This window comes from Eptesicus fuscus, chromosome 15, assembly GCF_027574615.1.
Source record: "Eptesicus fuscus isolate TK198812 chromosome 15, DD_ASM_mEF_20220401, whole genome shotgun sequence".
NCBI lineage: Eukaryota > Metazoa > Chordata > Mammalia > Chiroptera > Vespertilionidae > Eptesicus > Eptesicus fuscus.
Window position 1 is genome coordinate 63007930 of NC_072487.1, and position 18384 is coordinate 63026313.

Genomic DNA, 18384 nt, shown 5'->3' on the forward strand with positions numbered 1-18384 from the left:
TTTATGGCAGCATAGTATTCCATTTTGTAGATGTACCACAGTTTTCCGATCCAGTCATCTGCTGCTAGGCACCTAGGCTGTTTCCAAATCTTAGCTATTGTAAATTGTGCTGCTATGAACATAGTGGTGCATATATTTTTTCTGATTGGTGTTTCTAGTTTCTTCAGATATATTCCCAGGAGTGGGATTACTGGGTCAAATGGGAGTTCCATTTTCAGTTTTTTGAGGAAACTCCATACTGTTCTCCACAGTGGCTGCACCAGTCTGCATTCCTACCAGCAGTGCACGAGGGTTCCTTTTCCTCCGCATCCTCGCCAACACTTGTCATTTGTTGATTTGTTGATGATAGCCATTCTGACAGGTGTGAGATGGTACCTCATTGTTGTTTTGATTTGCATCTCTCGGATAATAAGTGACTTTGAACATGTTTTCATGTGTCTCTTGGCCTTCCTTCTGTCTTCTTTTGAAAATATTCTGTTTAGGTCTGTTGCCCATTTTTTTATTGGATCATTTATCTTCCTCTTATTAAGTTGCATAAGCTGCCTGTAGATGTTGGAGATAAAACCTTTATCAGTGATAGCATTTGCTAATATGTTCTCCCATGCAGTGGACTTTCTTGTTGTTTTGTTGATTGTTTCTTTTGCTGTTCATTATCATTTTAATTTTCATCTCTCTGATCATTAAAGATGTTGAGCATCTTTTGATATGTCTATTGGCCATATGTATGTCCTCTTTGGAGAAGTATCTTTTCAGGTCCTTTGCTCAATTTTTAACTGATTCTTTGTGTTCATGGTGTTAAGCTGTAGATATTCTTTATATATTTGGGAAATGAAGCCCTTATCAGATGTATCATTGGCAAATATGTTCTCCCATACAGTGGGTTCCCTTTTCATTATGTTGATGGTTTCTTCTGCTGTGCTGAAGCTTTTTAGTTTGATTTAGTCTCATTTGTTTATTCTTTTCTTTGTTTCTTTTGCCCTCAGAGATATATCAGCAGAAATTTTGCTATGAGAGATATGTGAGATTTTATTGTCTATGTTTTCTTCTAGGATTTTTATGGTTTTGAACTTACATTTAAGTTTTTTATTCATTTTGAGTTTATTCTTGTGTCTGGTGTAAGTTGGTGGTCTAGTTTCATTTTTTTGCATATACCTGTCCAGTTTTCCCAACACTATTTGTTGAAAAGACTGTCTTTACTCCATTGTATGCTCTTGCCTCATTTGTTAAATACTAACCTATACAATAAAAGCCTAATATGCAAATAGACTGAATGGTGGAACAACCAGAATAACCGAACAACTGAACAACCAGTCGCTACCAGGGGGCATGTGCAGAACATGGTGGGCATTTGCCACAGCGGGATGGTGGAGCAGGTGAGCAGGAGTGCCAGACCAAGGTGGGACACCAGTCACTGTCATCGGTGCAAGCCTTTGGTGGTTCCTGAAAATTCTTTGCTCTCGCATGCCAGTCCCGCCCAGTGCTCACACCTGCTGCCAGTGCCGGCCCTCCTTGCACCTGCAGCTGGCACCATCAGCGGGTGTGAGCAGTGGCTGCTGGCCCTGGTTGCCCCTGAGGGCTTCTCCACTTCTCCCTGCTCCTGATGGGTGATCAGGGCAGCAGCTGTCACTCGCACCTGCTGATGGCACTGGGTCCAATCATTCTGCGCTGTCTGTGCTGTCAGTGGGTGTGAGTGAGGCTGGTGCCATCAGTGCATGGGAGCAGTGGTGGCGGGAGTGGGGCTACCGGCAGACAGGGGACCAGAGGCCACAATAGGAGAGGCTGGGTGGGGGTGCGGAGGATGGGTCGAGATCTGCCCCTGTGCCTACTGCAGCCTTGTGGCCCACAGACCTTTCAAGGTGCACGAATTCATGCACTGGGACCCTAGTTTGACTATAAAGACGTGGGTCAATTTTTGGACTCTCTGTTCTATTCCATTGATCTATATGCCTATTCTTATGCAAGTACAGGCTGCTTTGAATACTATGGCCTTGTAGTATAATTTGATATCCAGAATTATGATACCTCCAACTTTGTTCTTCTTTCTGCAGATTGCAGAGGATAATTGGGGTCTTTTTTGGTTCCATATAAATTTGGGAATATTTGTCTACACCTGTGGAATATGTCATTGGTATTTTAATAGGAATTGTGTTGAACATATAGGTTGCTTTGCATAATAGGGACATTTTAATGTTGTTAATTATTCCAATCCATGAACATAGTGTATGCTTGCACTTATTTGTGTCTTTCTCAGTTTCTTCCTTCAATGTCCTATAGTTTTCCAAGTACAGGTCTTTTACCTCCTTGTTTAAATTTGTTGCCTAGTACCTTATTTTTTTTTGTTGTTGTTGCAATAGTAAATGAGATAGTTTTCTTAGATTCTCTTTCGGATAGTTCTGTATTGCCACCAATTATAGTTCTATAAAAATGCCACCAATTTCTGGATATTATTTTTGTATTCTGCTACTTTGCTGAATTCATGTATTAGTTCGAGTAGATTTCTAGTGAAGTTTTTAGGTTTTCTATATACAGTGTCATGTCACCTGCGAATAATAACAGTTTTGCTTCCTCCTTTCCAATTTTGATGCCTTTTATTTCTTTTTCTTGTCTGAACGAGGACTGCCAGTACTATGTTGAAAAGAGTGGTGAAAGCAGACATCCTGTTTTATTCCTGATCTTAAAGAAAACACATATCATTATTGCCTATTGAGTATTTTGTTGGCTGTACATTTTTCATGTATGGCCTTACTTATTTTAAGGTGTGATCCCCTTATTGCTACTTTTCTGAGAGTTTATATCATAAATGGGTTCTGGGTTTTATCATATGCTTTTTCTGCATCTATAGATACAATCATGTGATTTTTAGTTTTCATTTTGTTTGGGTGATGTATATCACATTATTAATTTTCAAATATTGTACCAATGTTTCATCCCTGGAATAAATCCCATTTAATGATGGTGTATGGTCTTGTAATGCATTGCTGGATCCAGTTGGTAAAATTTTGTGAGGATTTTAGCACCTACATTTACCAGAGATACTGGCCTATAACTTTTCATTTTATTTTATTTTATTTTATTTATTTTATTTTATTTTATTTTATTTTAATTTTATTTTATTTTATTTATTTTATTTTATTTATTTTATTTTATTTATTTTATTTTATTTTATTTTATTTTATTTTATTTTATTTTTTATTTTATTTTATTTTAGTGGCTTTATATAGTTTTGCTTTTAAGATAATGCTGGCCTCCTCAGAAGAGTGTGGAATTTAGTTCTTCTTTGAATATTTGGTAAAATTTGCCTGTGAAGCCATGCAGTCAAGAACTTTTTTTGTATGTTTCTAGGGATTTGTCTATTTCAGTTAGGTTGTCCAATTTGTTGGCATTTAATTTTTTATAGTCCTTTCTTAAAGTCTCGTGTTTCTGTGATATCAGTTGTTAACTTCTCTTTCATTTCTCATTTTATTTATTTGTTTCCTCTCTCTCTTTCTTTTATAATTAGTGTGGTTAATGTTTCATCAATCTAATTTATGTCTTCAGAGAACCAGCTTTTGGTTTCATTGATATTCTGTGTTGATTTTTTAGTCTCTTTGTCATTTATTTTCACTCAGATATTTATTATTTCCTTCCTTCTATTTACCCTTGGCTTCATTTGTTGTTCTTTTTGTTGTTGTTCATTTAGGTTTAGGATTAGATTGTTTACTTAAGATTATTCTTACTTCTTGAGGTAGTCCAGTAATGCTATGAACTTCTTTCTCAGGACTGCTCTTGCTATATCCCATAGATTTTGAGTTTTGTGTTCTCATTTTTGTTTGTTTTCAGGTGATTTTTAAATTTCTTTCTTGATCTCATTGGTAACTTATTTATTATTTAATAACAAGCTATTTGGCCTGCATGTGTTTGAATGTTTCTGCGAATTTTTTTTTACTGTTGTTGATTTTTAGTTTCATACCATTATTATCTGAGAAGATGCTTCATATGATTGCAATCAGCTTAAATTATTAAGACTTATTCTGTGTCCACACATGTGGTGTATCTTTGAGAATGTTTCGTGTGCACTAGAAAATAATGTATATTCTGCTGCTTTGGGGTAAAATGTGTAAATATCAATTAAATCCATCCAATCTAATTTGTTGTTTAAGGTCAATTTTTTTCTTCTGGATTTTTTGTCAGAAACATCTATCCAGTAATGACATCAGGGTGTTAAGATCCCCTACTATGACTTTGTTGCTGTCAATCTCAGCTAGAAACATCGATGAGAGAGAAACATCGACCAGCTGCCTCCTGCACACACCCCACTGGGGATGTGCCCGCAACCAAGGTACATGCCCCTGACCGAATCGAACCTGGGACCCTTGAGTCCGCAGGCCGACGCTCTATCCACTGAGCCAAACCGGTTTCGGCTGAGGTGGGTCTCTTTTAGATACCATATATATGGCTCATGTTTTCTTATCCAGTCAGCTATCCTGTGTCTTTTTTTTTTTTTTAACGTAAGATGTGTTAACATCTTTATTTATTTTTAAATAACTCTTTATTGTTGAAAGTATTACATATGTTCCCTTTTTTTCACCCATTGATTCCCTCTAACCTGCCCCCTCCCCTCAGGCTTTCACCACCCTTTTATCTGTGTCCATGGGTTATGCATACATGCATACATTGTCTTTGATGATTATCTCCCACCCATCCATCCTCCCCATACCCTATGTCTTTTGATTGGAGCAAATAATCCATTTCCATTTAAGGTATTATTGATAGCTACTTGTTTCTTGCCATTTTTTTCTTTTACCTATGTTCCTCTCTACAATATGTATTTTCTTCTTCTGAAAGCAGTCTCTTCAACATTTCTTGCAGTGCTGGTTTGGTGGTGATGAATAAAGACTGGGAGTCTTTATTTTGCTTTACCTGGTATAGTGTGGTCCAAATCTCCCCAGTGGACAGAATCCCCACTGATTCCAAACACCAGATGCTCCACAAGTTCCTCCTCAAGTCTCTGCTGCTCTGGGTTGGGATCCCTGTGTGCGGTTGAGAACCTATGCTTCTAGGGGAGGGAGCTTCATGCCTGCGATATCCCTCTGGCTTTTCAGCACAACCACACATTTATGAGGAGGCTCTCCCTTTTACCATCTCCACCCTTCTTACCATCCTCCATGTGATTTCTACTGTACTCTTTGGTTATAAGTTTTCAGATTAGCTATCTTTGAATTGTTTTTCAAATTGATTGCTCTGTAATTTAGTTGCAAATCTGATTTGGGGCTGGGAGCTAGTAGGTACAACTTTCAGTTAACATGCAGATATTTTGAAATCTCTAGTGTTTTAATACTTGATTGGTTAGCTAAGGTGGTGTCTGGCAAGTTCTCTACAGAAAAGTCACAATTTTCTACAAGTCACTATTTAACCTTTAATTAATAGGTATCATTTGTGTAGATATCTTGATATTATATTATGCTTATAACTTTTTCCTTATTAAAACTTCACATGCTATAGTTAATATCCATTGGTAATTTTTATATGACAAAATTATTGAAAACCTTGAGGCCAAATGGTTATTCTTCTAATTCTATCATATCTTCCTTCTCCATTAGTTGTATTCTCCTACAAGAAAAAACCTACCGTTATTCCCAGTCATTTGTTTTTTATTTATTCATTTATATTATTATGGACTCATGGATTCTTATTGTCTGAGTGATAATCCATTACCATTGTTACTCATTTTGAAGCTTTGGGTGTGTGTACTCATAGGATGTAGGTCAGGACTGAGACAGAGAGAATGGGGAATAGCCCTGGCCGTTGTTGCTAAGTGATTACAGCTTCAGCCTGCACACTAAAAGGTTGTGCGTACAATTCCATGTTATGGGCGTCTTTATTACCTATCTACACTAGTATCTATATCTGTATTTATACTAGTACCTATATGTACCTATACTGGTATGAGAAGTAGATGAAGTATTAAGATAGGAGCCATTTCTAGAAAAATTTTGCTAATTTTAAATGAAGTGGTATGCTCTTAAATGCACTATTTAAAAATCTCTACATTTTTTAACAAACCTGCTGTGTAACACATACCAGTTTTCATATATAATTACTCACCATGGCTGATTGCAGTCTGCCAAAATGATGTTATTGTTTGTGGGATGGAAAGAGATGTGCACAATCAGTTTGAAGCCAACTAAAGCAGGCATAAAGGAATTAGTTCAAAAATAAATAAATAAAGTTCACCAGAGGCAGAATATGATGCTAAATAAGTGAGTATTTTATAACATAAAATAAAAATATGTAAGCAAAAAAAATGACATCGCAAAACAGAGACAAATTCACAAATTATAATTGTGCGACATGTTCTGCATAAGATTTTGCATATGTCTTAGATGATGAAAAACATCAATTAGGAATAAAAAATTATTAACAATCCAAGTATCAAACATGACTTAGGTGACATAGTAACAAATTTGTACAAGACAACACAAGGCATTTTCTATGAAAGTTCTATGGAAATGTGAAACATACAATAATTTTAGGAGATCTATCTCACTGTCCTCCTGACAGCCACAAAAGAATTTAGTGATTTCCAGTTTAAAAAATTAACCCTATTGACACACATCTCTAAGGCCTGTTTTATATCTCTGTTCCTCAGGCTGTAGATGAAGGGGTTCAGCATGGGGATAACTACTGTATACATGACCGAAGCAATTATGTCTTTGGAACCCCATGATGAGGAGAAAAAGTAAACACCTGCAGCTGTCCCGTAGTATAAAAACACCACAGAGAGATGGGAGCCACAGGTAGAAAAGGCTTTAAAGAATCTCTTAGTAGAGCGAACCCTCAGGATGATGGTCCCTATACGGATATAGGAGCCCAAAATAACACCAAAAGGCAGGAAGAAAATCATTCCTCCCTCGGTGAATAGGACCAGCTCATTGAGGGAGATGTCTGAGCAGCTCAGCTTCAGGATCACAGCAAAGTCACAGAAGAAGTGGGTGATGACATTATCGGCACCGAAGGACAGTCGGACCAATAGGAGAGTGTGCAGCAAATCATGAGCACAGGAGAGAATCCAGCAGCCAGCCACCAGCAGCACACACAGCCCCTCCCTCATGATGGTGGTGTAGTGTAGGGGCTGACAGATGGCCACGTACCTGTCATATGCCATCACAGCCAGAAGAAAATTATCAATACCAACAAAAAGTATGTACAAATACAACTGAGAAATGCATCCCACATAGGAAATTGATTGTTGATGAGTCTGCATGTTCATGAGCATCTTTGGGACAGTGACAGAGGAAAGAGAAATGTCAGAGAAGGCCAAATGGCTGAGGAAGAAGTACATGGGCGTGTGCAGGCGGGAGTCCAGCCTGATGAGCAGGATGATGAGCAGGTTGCCCAGCACCGTGGTCAGGTACATGCCCAGGAACAGGGTGAAGAACACACCCTGCTGTCCTGGCGGGATGGGGAGCCCCAGGAGGAGGAACTGGGACACGCTGCTCTGGTTCTCAGGCCTCATGTTGCTCTTCTGTCTGCTGGGGATGAAGAAGGTGTGGGAATCTCAGGAACCTAAAAAGGACAACCAGAACCATCACATCTCATACTATCATTCCCCGGGAAAGCCATTCATTTTTTTATATTTCCCACACCTATGGATGTATACATCTTTTCTCTCTCCCAGTCTGGCTCCAGGAAAACATTGAACCTTAAAGTAGTCCACAAGACCTCATCATACAGTAGCAAGAAGGGGTTCTCTGTTTTATTCAACCATTACTTTTAACATCACATCTGTGTCAGGATCTCTCCTAAAAACTGAGATGCAGCAGTGAACAAGAAAAGCAAGGTCCCACTTCTATGAGATTAGATCTTGATGAGCATGGAGGGATAGTTTCTACACCAGCCCAGAGCCAAACCATAATAATTCACTGTGGCAGAAACAGAAGATGATCCCCAGAAACTGGTATCAGTTGTTGGTGCATTGAAGTAATGTGAGACTCCAGGGGTGAGTTGGAGTTCTCAAAGCATTTTCACACTCCACCCGTGAACCCTCCGGAGGGTCCCTTTGGCTCACAGCTGTAAACTCAATGGGTGGCCATTTAAAACCACTTGGTGCCAGAATAGCTCTGAAACCAAAATAGCCACAAACTAACTTTCATAATATGGTTGAACATTAAGGAGAACATTTGGGTACTTGCCTAATTAGGAAACTCACCTACGTTTCCTAATTAAATCCACACATCAACCTGACGTTCCCATATTTTAAAACCTCCTCATAGCTGTACTAAGAAAAGATGTTCTTTCACCTATTTTAGTTTTTAAGAAATAAAAACATAAATCATACAAATTGTGTAGGCCCACATCAATGTGTAGGGAATAGAAGGGCAGATGTGTATGTATCTATATGTATAATTTACATAATATGTAAGTATATAACTTGCTATATATATTATCATTTTCTATATAATAAAAATCACCAAGTATTAGCTACTTCATGGGGTTTGGTATAATATGTCTGTGTGATCACAACCTATGCTTTTAACCATTACACATGGAAACTTCCTTTCTCTTGCTTAGGGGAGCCACGCACAATGTACTACTTTGGAGCTCTGAGGACTCAAAGTTGTCAAAAATTCTGAAACCTCTTACTAGATAATTTTATTCCTTTATATTTATATATCTTCCAACTGACAATAAATCTTCAAATATATTAACTTTATATACACAATAACTTTTACTGAGAACCTCAGTACCATTCACAAAACAAGTGAAATTCTTTCCATTTTATAAATGTGGAAACTAAGACCAAAAGTTTAAGTAACTTTCCCAAGGTCTCTCTGCTATTTGATGGTGATTCTGTCCAATAGCCTCATACAGCATGATGTCCTGACATATTTTTTTTCCTGGGATATTTCATAAAAGTAAAGAAGAGGTTGCAAAAACTCAAAGACTCAGGTACATGGGAATAAGAGCAGATTTGTTTCAAGAAACCAGGAGTTGCTTAGAGTGGGACTATCTCAGCTAATGGTACCCCAGAAGGAGGACAGGTAAGGACATACATGATTTCTGACACCCAGAAGCACGCACACGCATGTGCGCGCACGCACACACACACACACACACACACACACACACACACTGCTGATGTGAGGATTTTAGTCACCTCTGACCAAGTTCCCATCCTAAGGGAAGAATAGCCAATATGTGGTTCAGCTCAAAAACACTTGTCTACATACATACAAATCATAAGTAACACACTAAGTGAGACATATACAACACACAATGGATCATTCACTCAAAACCATACTAACACAACCTGGCTCAGGACTCATCTCATAAACACTCAACTCACTGCATATACATAACTTAAGCACTGTACACACATCACCAAAAGCACACAAGACCACAACAACTAGAAAATGTCACAAGAGTTTGGCCGGTATTGCTCAGTGGTTGAGCATTGACCTATGAACCAGAAGGTCACGGCTCTATTCTCAGTCAGGGCACATGCTAGGGTTGTGGGCTCGATACCCAGTGGGGGTCGTACAGGAGACGGCTGATCAGTGATTCTCTCTCATCATTTGTTTCTATGTCTCTCCCTTTCCCTTCCTCTCTGAAATCAATAAGAAATATATGTATTTTTTAAATCTCACCAGAAACACTCACCACAACACATATGCACACCCAGCCACACACTCACTACAACAAGTAGCACACACCCTCCTATGACTGAGAGGCTGGTTTCCACCCTTCTGGCCTTCCCCTTCCAGGGGACGGGAGCCTACTTGGTGCAGTTATGCCTGTTCAATCACAGGCAGTCATTAAATCAGCAGTAACATCCCATGCACCTGATCACATACACATGGTCACATACACACAGAGAAAACCAAACAATATACCTTCCAGCCCTCACACATGAATGTGTCACCCGCAGACACAGCTCCCATGTTGTACCAGTATACACTGCTGCTGAGCAGAGGTCTCTCTCTGAGCTGACTTTGGTTCCTGGTGAGGTCGGGCATCTTCTTGTCCTGTAGCAGAAGCAACAGTCTCACTCTTGATGCTCGGCTATGATTACTAGTGTTTTTTATGACAGGCATTAATGAGGAGTCCCTAATCAAACACCAGGAGGCTGATAACTTGTTCTACATGCAATAAAACCAGGCTGTGAGTCAGTTATATAGCACACTCATACACACAAACACACACATGCAACTATTAAATAGCATGTACACAACCATATACAATACATGCATACATACACAGTCATGGACATAGAGTCTCACACATGAACCCACTAGCACACAGGCAGATCCATAGCCAAGTACAGATTTCCAGCTCCTCTCACCTGGGCTTGTCATTGGTGAGTTCAGACACCTTCTGCTCCAGACTGTTGCCCATCTCCTCAGGTTTTCTTCATGAGACCTAACATCCAGACACACAGAAGAAACATCTGGGGCCTTGGCACTTATATAGACTTTCCTTTTCCTTAACCACCTCCTAAAAAATGAGTCCAAAAATAATACTTAATTACTAATAAGAGACTGTGCCAAAGCCCAAGTCCACAAGTTTCTGGCTAATTTCTGACTGCCCTTTGGGGAGCTTTGTGTCCAAGAGCCACAGGGACTGGTGTCCTGGGGGACAGTGTTCCTTATTCCAGTCATGCCCTGGCCACCTTTCTTCTTGGGCATTATTCCAGCTGGGACAAAGGACTTTTCAACTTAACATTTTAAATGATTTTAAACATAGAGAAAAATTGTAAAATGCCATATTGGGTTGGAAAAAAGTAGGTTTCCAGTTGTGAGTATGCAAAACACAGAGTTTATTCACATATTATTATTTATTATTGTTGTATTAGTTTTCATGGTAATGTACACACAGAGAAAAACAAACAACACACTTTCCAGCTCTCTAGGCATACTTTTGACCTAACCTATAATTGGATAATATAGTGTCTGCCAAGTTATCTACTGGAAAGTTACTATTTTTTTAAGTTACTCTTCTAACCTTGTAATTAATAGATATCATTTGGGTAGATATTTTGATACTATGCAAACATAATATTTCCTTTACTAAAATTTCAACTCACTATATTTGACATCCATTGGTGATTCTTATATGAGAAAATTATTACAACTGTTGTTGCCAAATTGTGATATTATAATTCCATTATTTCATCTAGATTTATTACTTGTATTGTCTTATAAGAAGAAAATTACTCTTTTCCCACACTCATTAGTTTTTATTTATTCATTTATGTCATTATGGATGCATAGATTCTTATTCTCTGAATTATAATGTTTTGTCATTGTTACCAGAGGCCTGGTGCACAAAATTCATGCACAGGTGTGTGTGTGTGTGTGTGTGTGTGTGTGTGTGTGTGTGTGTGTGTTTGTGTGTGTCCCTCAGCCCAGTCTGCATGCACCCTCTCCAATCTGGGACCCCTCGGAGGATGTCTGACTACCTAAACCGGCCTGATTCCAATGGAATTGGGCCTAAATGGGCAGTTTGACATCCCTCTCACAATCCAGGACTACTGGCTTCCAACCACTCGCCTGCCTGCCTGCCTGATTGCCCCTCACCACTTCTGCCTGCCTGATCACCCCCTAACTGCTCCCCTGCCAGCCTGATTGCCCCTAACTGCCCTCACCTGACAGCCTGGTCACCCGTAACTGCCCTCCCTTGCCAGCATGGTCGCCCCTAAATGCCCTCCTCTGCTGGCCTTGTCACCCCCAACTGCCCTCCCCTGCAGGCCTGCTTCCCCCCATCTGTCCTCCCCTGCTGGGCTGGTCCCCCCAACTGTGCTCCCCTGCAGGCCTGGGTCACCCCCAACTGTTCTCCCCTGCAGGCCTGGTCACCACCAACTGCCCTCCCCTGCTGGCCTGGTTGCCCCCAACTGCACTCCCCTGCAGGCCTGGTTGCCCCCAACTGCCCTCCTCTGCAGGCCTGGTTGCCCCCCAACTGCCCTCCCCTGCTGGCGTGATCACCCACAAAAGCCCTCCACCGCTGGCCATCTTGTGGCAGCCATTTTGTGTCCACATGGGGGTGGCCATCTTGTGTGTTGGAGTGATGGTCAATTTGCATATCACCTTCTTATTATATAGGATTAGATAGGATTGGTTTTGAAGCTTTATTTGTGCTTATTGCCTATGAGGATTCTAAATGATCTCAGACAAGCTTACTGGGAAATATATATAAAAGAAACAGAAGAAGCAGAAACTGGAAACTAAGAAGCTAAAGGAATGTTTATCCACAGCAGATGCATCAGAAGTGGGACAGGAAGAATGGGAGATGGAAACAGCATAAATGTTGATATGTGACCTATAAATTGCAACCTATTTTTCATTTTAAAGCCCATGATTTATAACTGATATCTCCAATTCTAGTTTGACACCATAGAGTTCTTTCCAGCCTCTCCTTTTCCATGTACATAGCTCCCTAGAGAGAGAGGGACCCCCTTTTCCTCAATGTTTACTTATTTGCTGAGTCTTTGGATACATGGTGAGTTGTTTCAGAATCTTGACTCACACCACTTTCAATGACACACTAAGTACAGCTTAAAACTTTGTTGGCAGTTTTGTTTTTATCGGTGAGAGTATATAGTCAAAATTCTGGGTTCAAGAATTACTTAGCGTACTTATTTTAATTTCCTCTTTGGTGTAATTACAATGTCCAATAGGATTATAATTAGGTTCACTTATATTGTTTTATTCTATTTTGCTTTATTCACCAACTCTTCTATTTATTGTTAGTGGCAAAAGACAACATAGTCCAAATGACACAAGTAATTCTGTCCCCGCTGACAGCTGTCAGTCATTCTAGAATACAATGTCATTAACATTGTTTAATAAAACCATACAGATGTCAAGCGTACAGCCAATTAAAACAACACCTGCATACCGCATTGTGCACTAACCACCCAAACTCATGTCTCTTTCCCTCTCCTTTGATCCTCCCTTTGTTCACTTCCACTTCCTCCCCAAAACCCCTTTTCCTCTGGCACTCACCATACTGTTTTCCATGTCTATATGTGATATATATTGTTTCTTGCTTTATTCCTTCACCATTTTTTTGCTCAGCCCTCCTTAACACCTCCCCTCTGACAGCTGTCAGTCTACTCTATGTACCTATGCTTCTGTTTTTATTTTGTGTGGGGTTTTTTCATTATTTTGACCATGTAAGTGAGATTCTATTGTATTTGTCTTCCTCTGACTAGCTTTTCCCACTTAGCATAATAATTTCCAGGTCCATCCATGATGTCTCAAAAGGAGATTTTCCATTTTTTGGCCAAGTAGTATTCCATTTTGTAAATGAACCTTGGGTTTTTTATTCGTCATCTACTGATGGGCACTTGGGCTGTTGCTAGATCTTAACTACTGCCTGTGTTTTTTTAAGTTTAAACTGGCATATATATGAATATTTTACTTCCCCTTCATTTTTACATGACATGTAGCATGCTATAAATGCTCTTCTACACTTTGCTTTTTAAAATGTTCCCATGTATCCTATTTCTCCATTTTGATTCATAAATATCTCTGTTCTTATATTTTTCCCAGTTGCAAAATACTAAATTTTATTGATGTTCCACAGAGTTTTCTTTATTGGACCTAGTATGAAATATTGGTGTTGAGTGTCTTAAATGCCACCCAATTGTATACCTCCAATGGCTAACATGATAAATTTTATGTTTTGTATATTAAACTATAATTAAAAATTAAAGAATAAGTAAGAGGTTATCTCTATATATAGCACATAAAAGAATTACAACTACATAATAATATGTGATCAATATGTAAACCAGGGGGAATGAAATAAAAATATATATCTGATTAATCAAAGGGAGGAAGATAAGAGACAATAAATGTGAAGCAGGTGTATTCAATAAAAATAAGTAATATGCAAAATATAAATTTAGATATATTATGATTATATTAGACTAGAGACCCGGTGTACAAAATTCGTGCCCTAAGGGGGGGCGGTCCCTCAGCTTGGCTTGTGTCCTCTCAAAATTCAGAACCCATCAGAGAAGTCAGACATCCCTCTTGCAGTCAGTTTCTTGCAGTCTGGCACCCCTTGCTACTTACTGCCCACATGCAGCAGAGGTGGGAGAGGCTCCTGCCACTGCCACTGCACTTGCCACCTGTGAGCCTGGCTTCTGGCTGAGTGGTGCTTCCTCTGTGGGAGCGCACTGACCACCAGGGGGCAGCTCTAGCATTGAGCGTCAGGCCCTTCATGGTCAGTGTGCATCACATAGACCAGTCATTCTACCGTTTGGTCAATTTGCATATTAGGGTTTTATTATATAGGATATCAATAGATAAAATTCTCCACAAATATAATAATTGTTGCTTTACATAAAAAGAGCAAATCCAACTTTATACTGTTAGTGATGGGCTCCTCACAAATATAAAGACATACCAAACCCTTAAAGTGATGGAAATAATACCATGTAAACACTAACAACGAATAAGGGGCATCTTTACTACCAATGCTATAGTAGTGTCTGTGGATTTAGTTATAATATATCTGTACTAATATCAGAAGTAGACGAGGTGTTAAGGTAGGATCCATTGCTAGATGTGGCTGTTAAATTCATTTTAAAAATGCATTTATAAAGTCTTGCTTTGTAGCACATGATAATTTTCATAGTATAATTATTCTTATCATGGCTGATTGAAGTCTAACAACATCATGTTAACAAATGTGAGTTAGAAGAGATGTGCACAATCAGCTTGAAGCCAATGTGAGACAGAAAATAATCAGTTTTAAAAAAAGTTCATTAGGAATGGATCATGATGGTAAATCAATAAGTCCTCAATAACATAGACTATAAATTACAAACAGTTATAATTTTGTAAGATATTTTACAAACATTTTGCATAGGTCTTATAAGAGATTATGAACAAGGGATTAAAGAATTAGTAACAACCCAAGTAGCAAATTTGACCAAGTTGAATATTAAGAGCACTTGTACATAACAACAGAATACATAATCTAAGATTATATGGAGATATCAACTGTGTAATAAGTATAGAGATCTGTCTCCCTGTGCTCCTGACCACAACAAGAGGATTTAGTGATTACCAGTTAAAGAACTTAACCCTATTGACACACATCTCTAAGGCCTGTTTTATATCTCTGTTCCTCAGGCTGTAGATGAAGGGGTTCAGCATGGGGGTAACTACTGTATATATGATCGAAGCAATTATGTCTTTGGAACCCCATGATGAGGAGAAAATGCAAACACTTGCAGCTGTCCCGTAGTATAAAAACACCACAGAGAGATGGGAGCCACAGGTAGAAAAGGCTTTAGAGAGTCTCTTAGTGAAGGGCACCCTCAGGATGATGGTCCCTATACAGATATATGAGCCTAAAATAACACACAAAAGCAGGAAGTAAAGCATTCCTCCCTCAGTGAATAGGACCAGCTCATTGAGGGAGATGTCTGAGCAGCTCAGCTTCAGCAGCACAGTGAGCTCACAGAAGAAGTGGGTGATGGTATTGTGGGCACCGAAGGACAGTTGGACCAAGAGGAGGATATGAAAAAGTGCACGGACACAGGCAACCATATAAGACCCAGCTGCCAGCAACATGCACAGCCCATTCCTCATGATGGTGGTATAACGCAGAGGGTGACAGATGTCCACGTAGCTGTCATATGCCATCCCTGCCAGAAGGAAATTGTTAACATTAGCAAAAAGTATGAAAAAATACAACTGAGAAATGCACCCCACATAGGGGATGGATTGTTGTCGAATCTAAATGTCCCTGAGCATCTTAGGGAGAATGATAGATGAGAGAGAAATGTCAGAGAAGGCCAAGTGGCTGAGGAAGAAGTACATGGGCGTGTGCAGGCGAGAGTCCAGCCTGATGAGCAGGATGATGAGCAGGTTGCCCAGCACCGTGGTCAGGTACATGCCCAGGAACAGGGTGAAGAACACGCCCTGCTGCCCTGGCGGGATGGGGAGCCCCAGAAGGAGGAACTGGGGCATGTGTTCTGGTTCTCAAGCTTCAAGCTGCTCTTCTGTCTGCTGGGGATGAGGAAGGTGTGGGAATGTCATACCGTCACATCTCATACCGTCATTTTCTGGGAAAACCATTCATTCCGGGGTGGGCTGCTCCTTGAGTGGGGGCGGGCTGTTCGCGGCGCTGCTGTTCCTCATAGGGCGGCGGACTGCCCACACAACTGCTGCTCCTTGGACAGAGGATGGGCTGCTTGTGCGGCTGCAACTCCTTGGGCTGGAGTGAGCTGCACGTGTGGCTGCTGCTCCTCGGATGGGGGCAGGTGGCTCACCCAGCTGCTGCTCCTCTGACAGGTGTAGGCTGTGTGTTGCTGCCGCTCCTTGGACCAGTGCGGGGTGTGCAGTGCTTCCACTCCTCAGACGTGGGCGGTCTGCTCAGGCGGCTGCTGCTCCTCGAATGGGGACGTGTTGCTTGCAGCGCTGCTGTACCTCATACAGGGTTGGGCCGCTCACACAGCTGCTGCTCCTTGGATGGGGGCAGGCTGCTGCTCCTTGGACAGGTGCAGGATGAGGGCTGCGCACAGCTGCTGCTTCTCAGATGGGGGCTAGCTGCGAGGGGCTGCTGCTCTTCAATCATGGATGGGCTGCTGCTCAGATGGGGCAGGCTGCTCACATCGTTGCTGCTCCTCGGACCGGGGAGTGGCCCACTTATACAGATGCTGCTCCTTGGACAGGGGCAGGCCACGTGAGGCTGCTGCTCCTAGGCCTGAGGTGGTCTGCTGGCAGGGCTGCTGATCCTTGGACAGGAGCGGGCTGCTCACATGTCTGCTGCTCGGGTGGTTGCAGTGCCCTGGGCTACAGCATTGGGCCTGTCAGAGGGACCGGTCTTCAGAACTCACAGGAACCTGCACCCAGGGTGGCTGGAGACTCATTGACTGTGGGACCACAGCCAAGGTAGCAGGTCCCAGGCAGGGGTGGCTGCCTATTTATTTTTATGGTTTTGAGTTTTGAGTCATGTGATACTTATCTTTCTCTGACTGGCTTATCTCTCTTAGCATAATACTCTCTAGGTCCATCCATGCTGTTGCAAATGGTAAGAGTTTTTTCTTTTTTACAGCCATGTAGTATTCCATTGTGTAGATGTACCACAGTGTTTTAATTCACTCATCTGCTGATGGGCACTTAAATTGGTTCCAAATCTTAGGTATATGAGTGTATATTGGTAAATGGGGTAAAGCAATGTGCAAAAGTACACTCATAGCATGCTACTTTATACGTAAAAAAATGAAGGGGAAATAAAATGTACATGTGTCTTCCTATTTGAGCAAAAAGAAACACAGGCAGAATTAATCAGAAACTAATAAGATTTTTTTATCTATAAGAGGTGGGGCAGAAAAGATAGGAGATGAATAGAATTATTTGTATTGTTTGACCATGTTGTGTTTTGTCACTAAAAAATCCAATTAAAAAATATAAAAAGGATCTGCAAAGAGAACATATAGATGACTTATGGAAATATAAAAGGTGCTAAATGTCAATAATCATCAGAAAAATGCAAATGAAAACCATAATGAGATATCACCTCACACCTACCAGAATGGCTATCATCAATCAATCAACAAAGAAATGCTGGCAAGGACATAGAGAAAAGGAATCCTTGTGCACTGTTAGTGGGAATGCAGATTGGTGCAGCCACTGTAAAAAACAGTATGGAGTTTCTTAAAAAAATTAAAAATGCAGTGGATAAAAATGCTGTGCTACAAATATTTCTCTGAGTTTCTTATTTCAGCAAAAAAGAAAACCTAGTGGACACTGACAATAGTATGGTGATTGTAAGGGGGCAGGCTGCGTGGGGGAAAATTGTAGAGGATATGGAAGGAGACTTGTGTTCGTGAACACACAATAGAGTGTACAGATGATGTGTTGTGGAATTATGCATCTGAGACTAGTATAATTTTGTTAACCAGTGTCACCCCAATAAATTCAATGAAAAGAGAAAGGAAGCCATGGCACATTTATACAAAGGAATACTACTTGGCCATATAAACTGAGAAAATCTTGCCTTTTGCAAACAGCATGGATGAAATTTGTGATTATTATGCAAAGCAAAATAAGCCAGTTATAGAAAGACAAAAATCACATTATTTCACATATATGCTGACTTTAATGAACAGAATACAAGCACACTCATAGATACAGAAAACATTCTGACAGCTGTTAGAGGGGAAGGGTGTTGGGGGCTTGGTGAAAAAGGTGAAGGGATTGAGTGAAACCCCCACAATTCATTGATACAGAAAACAGTATAGTTATTACCAGAAGAAAGGAGGGGAGTAGAAGAAGGTAAAGGGAAGATAAATGGTGACGGAAGGAGACCTGAATTTGGGTGGTGAACACACAATATAATATATAGATGATGAAGTATAGAAATATACACCTGAAACCAATATAA

The 18384-nt window shown here is 40.3% G+C and overlaps 1 pseudogene; it reads right to left on the reverse strand.

Moving 5' to 3' along the window:
- Positions 1 to 6517: 6517 nt before the first annotated feature.
- LOC129151583 (olfactory receptor 1J4-like) lies at positions 6518 to 15965 on the reverse strand (annotated as a pseudogene).
- Between the last annotated feature and the right edge of the window lie 2419 nt (positions 15966 to 18384).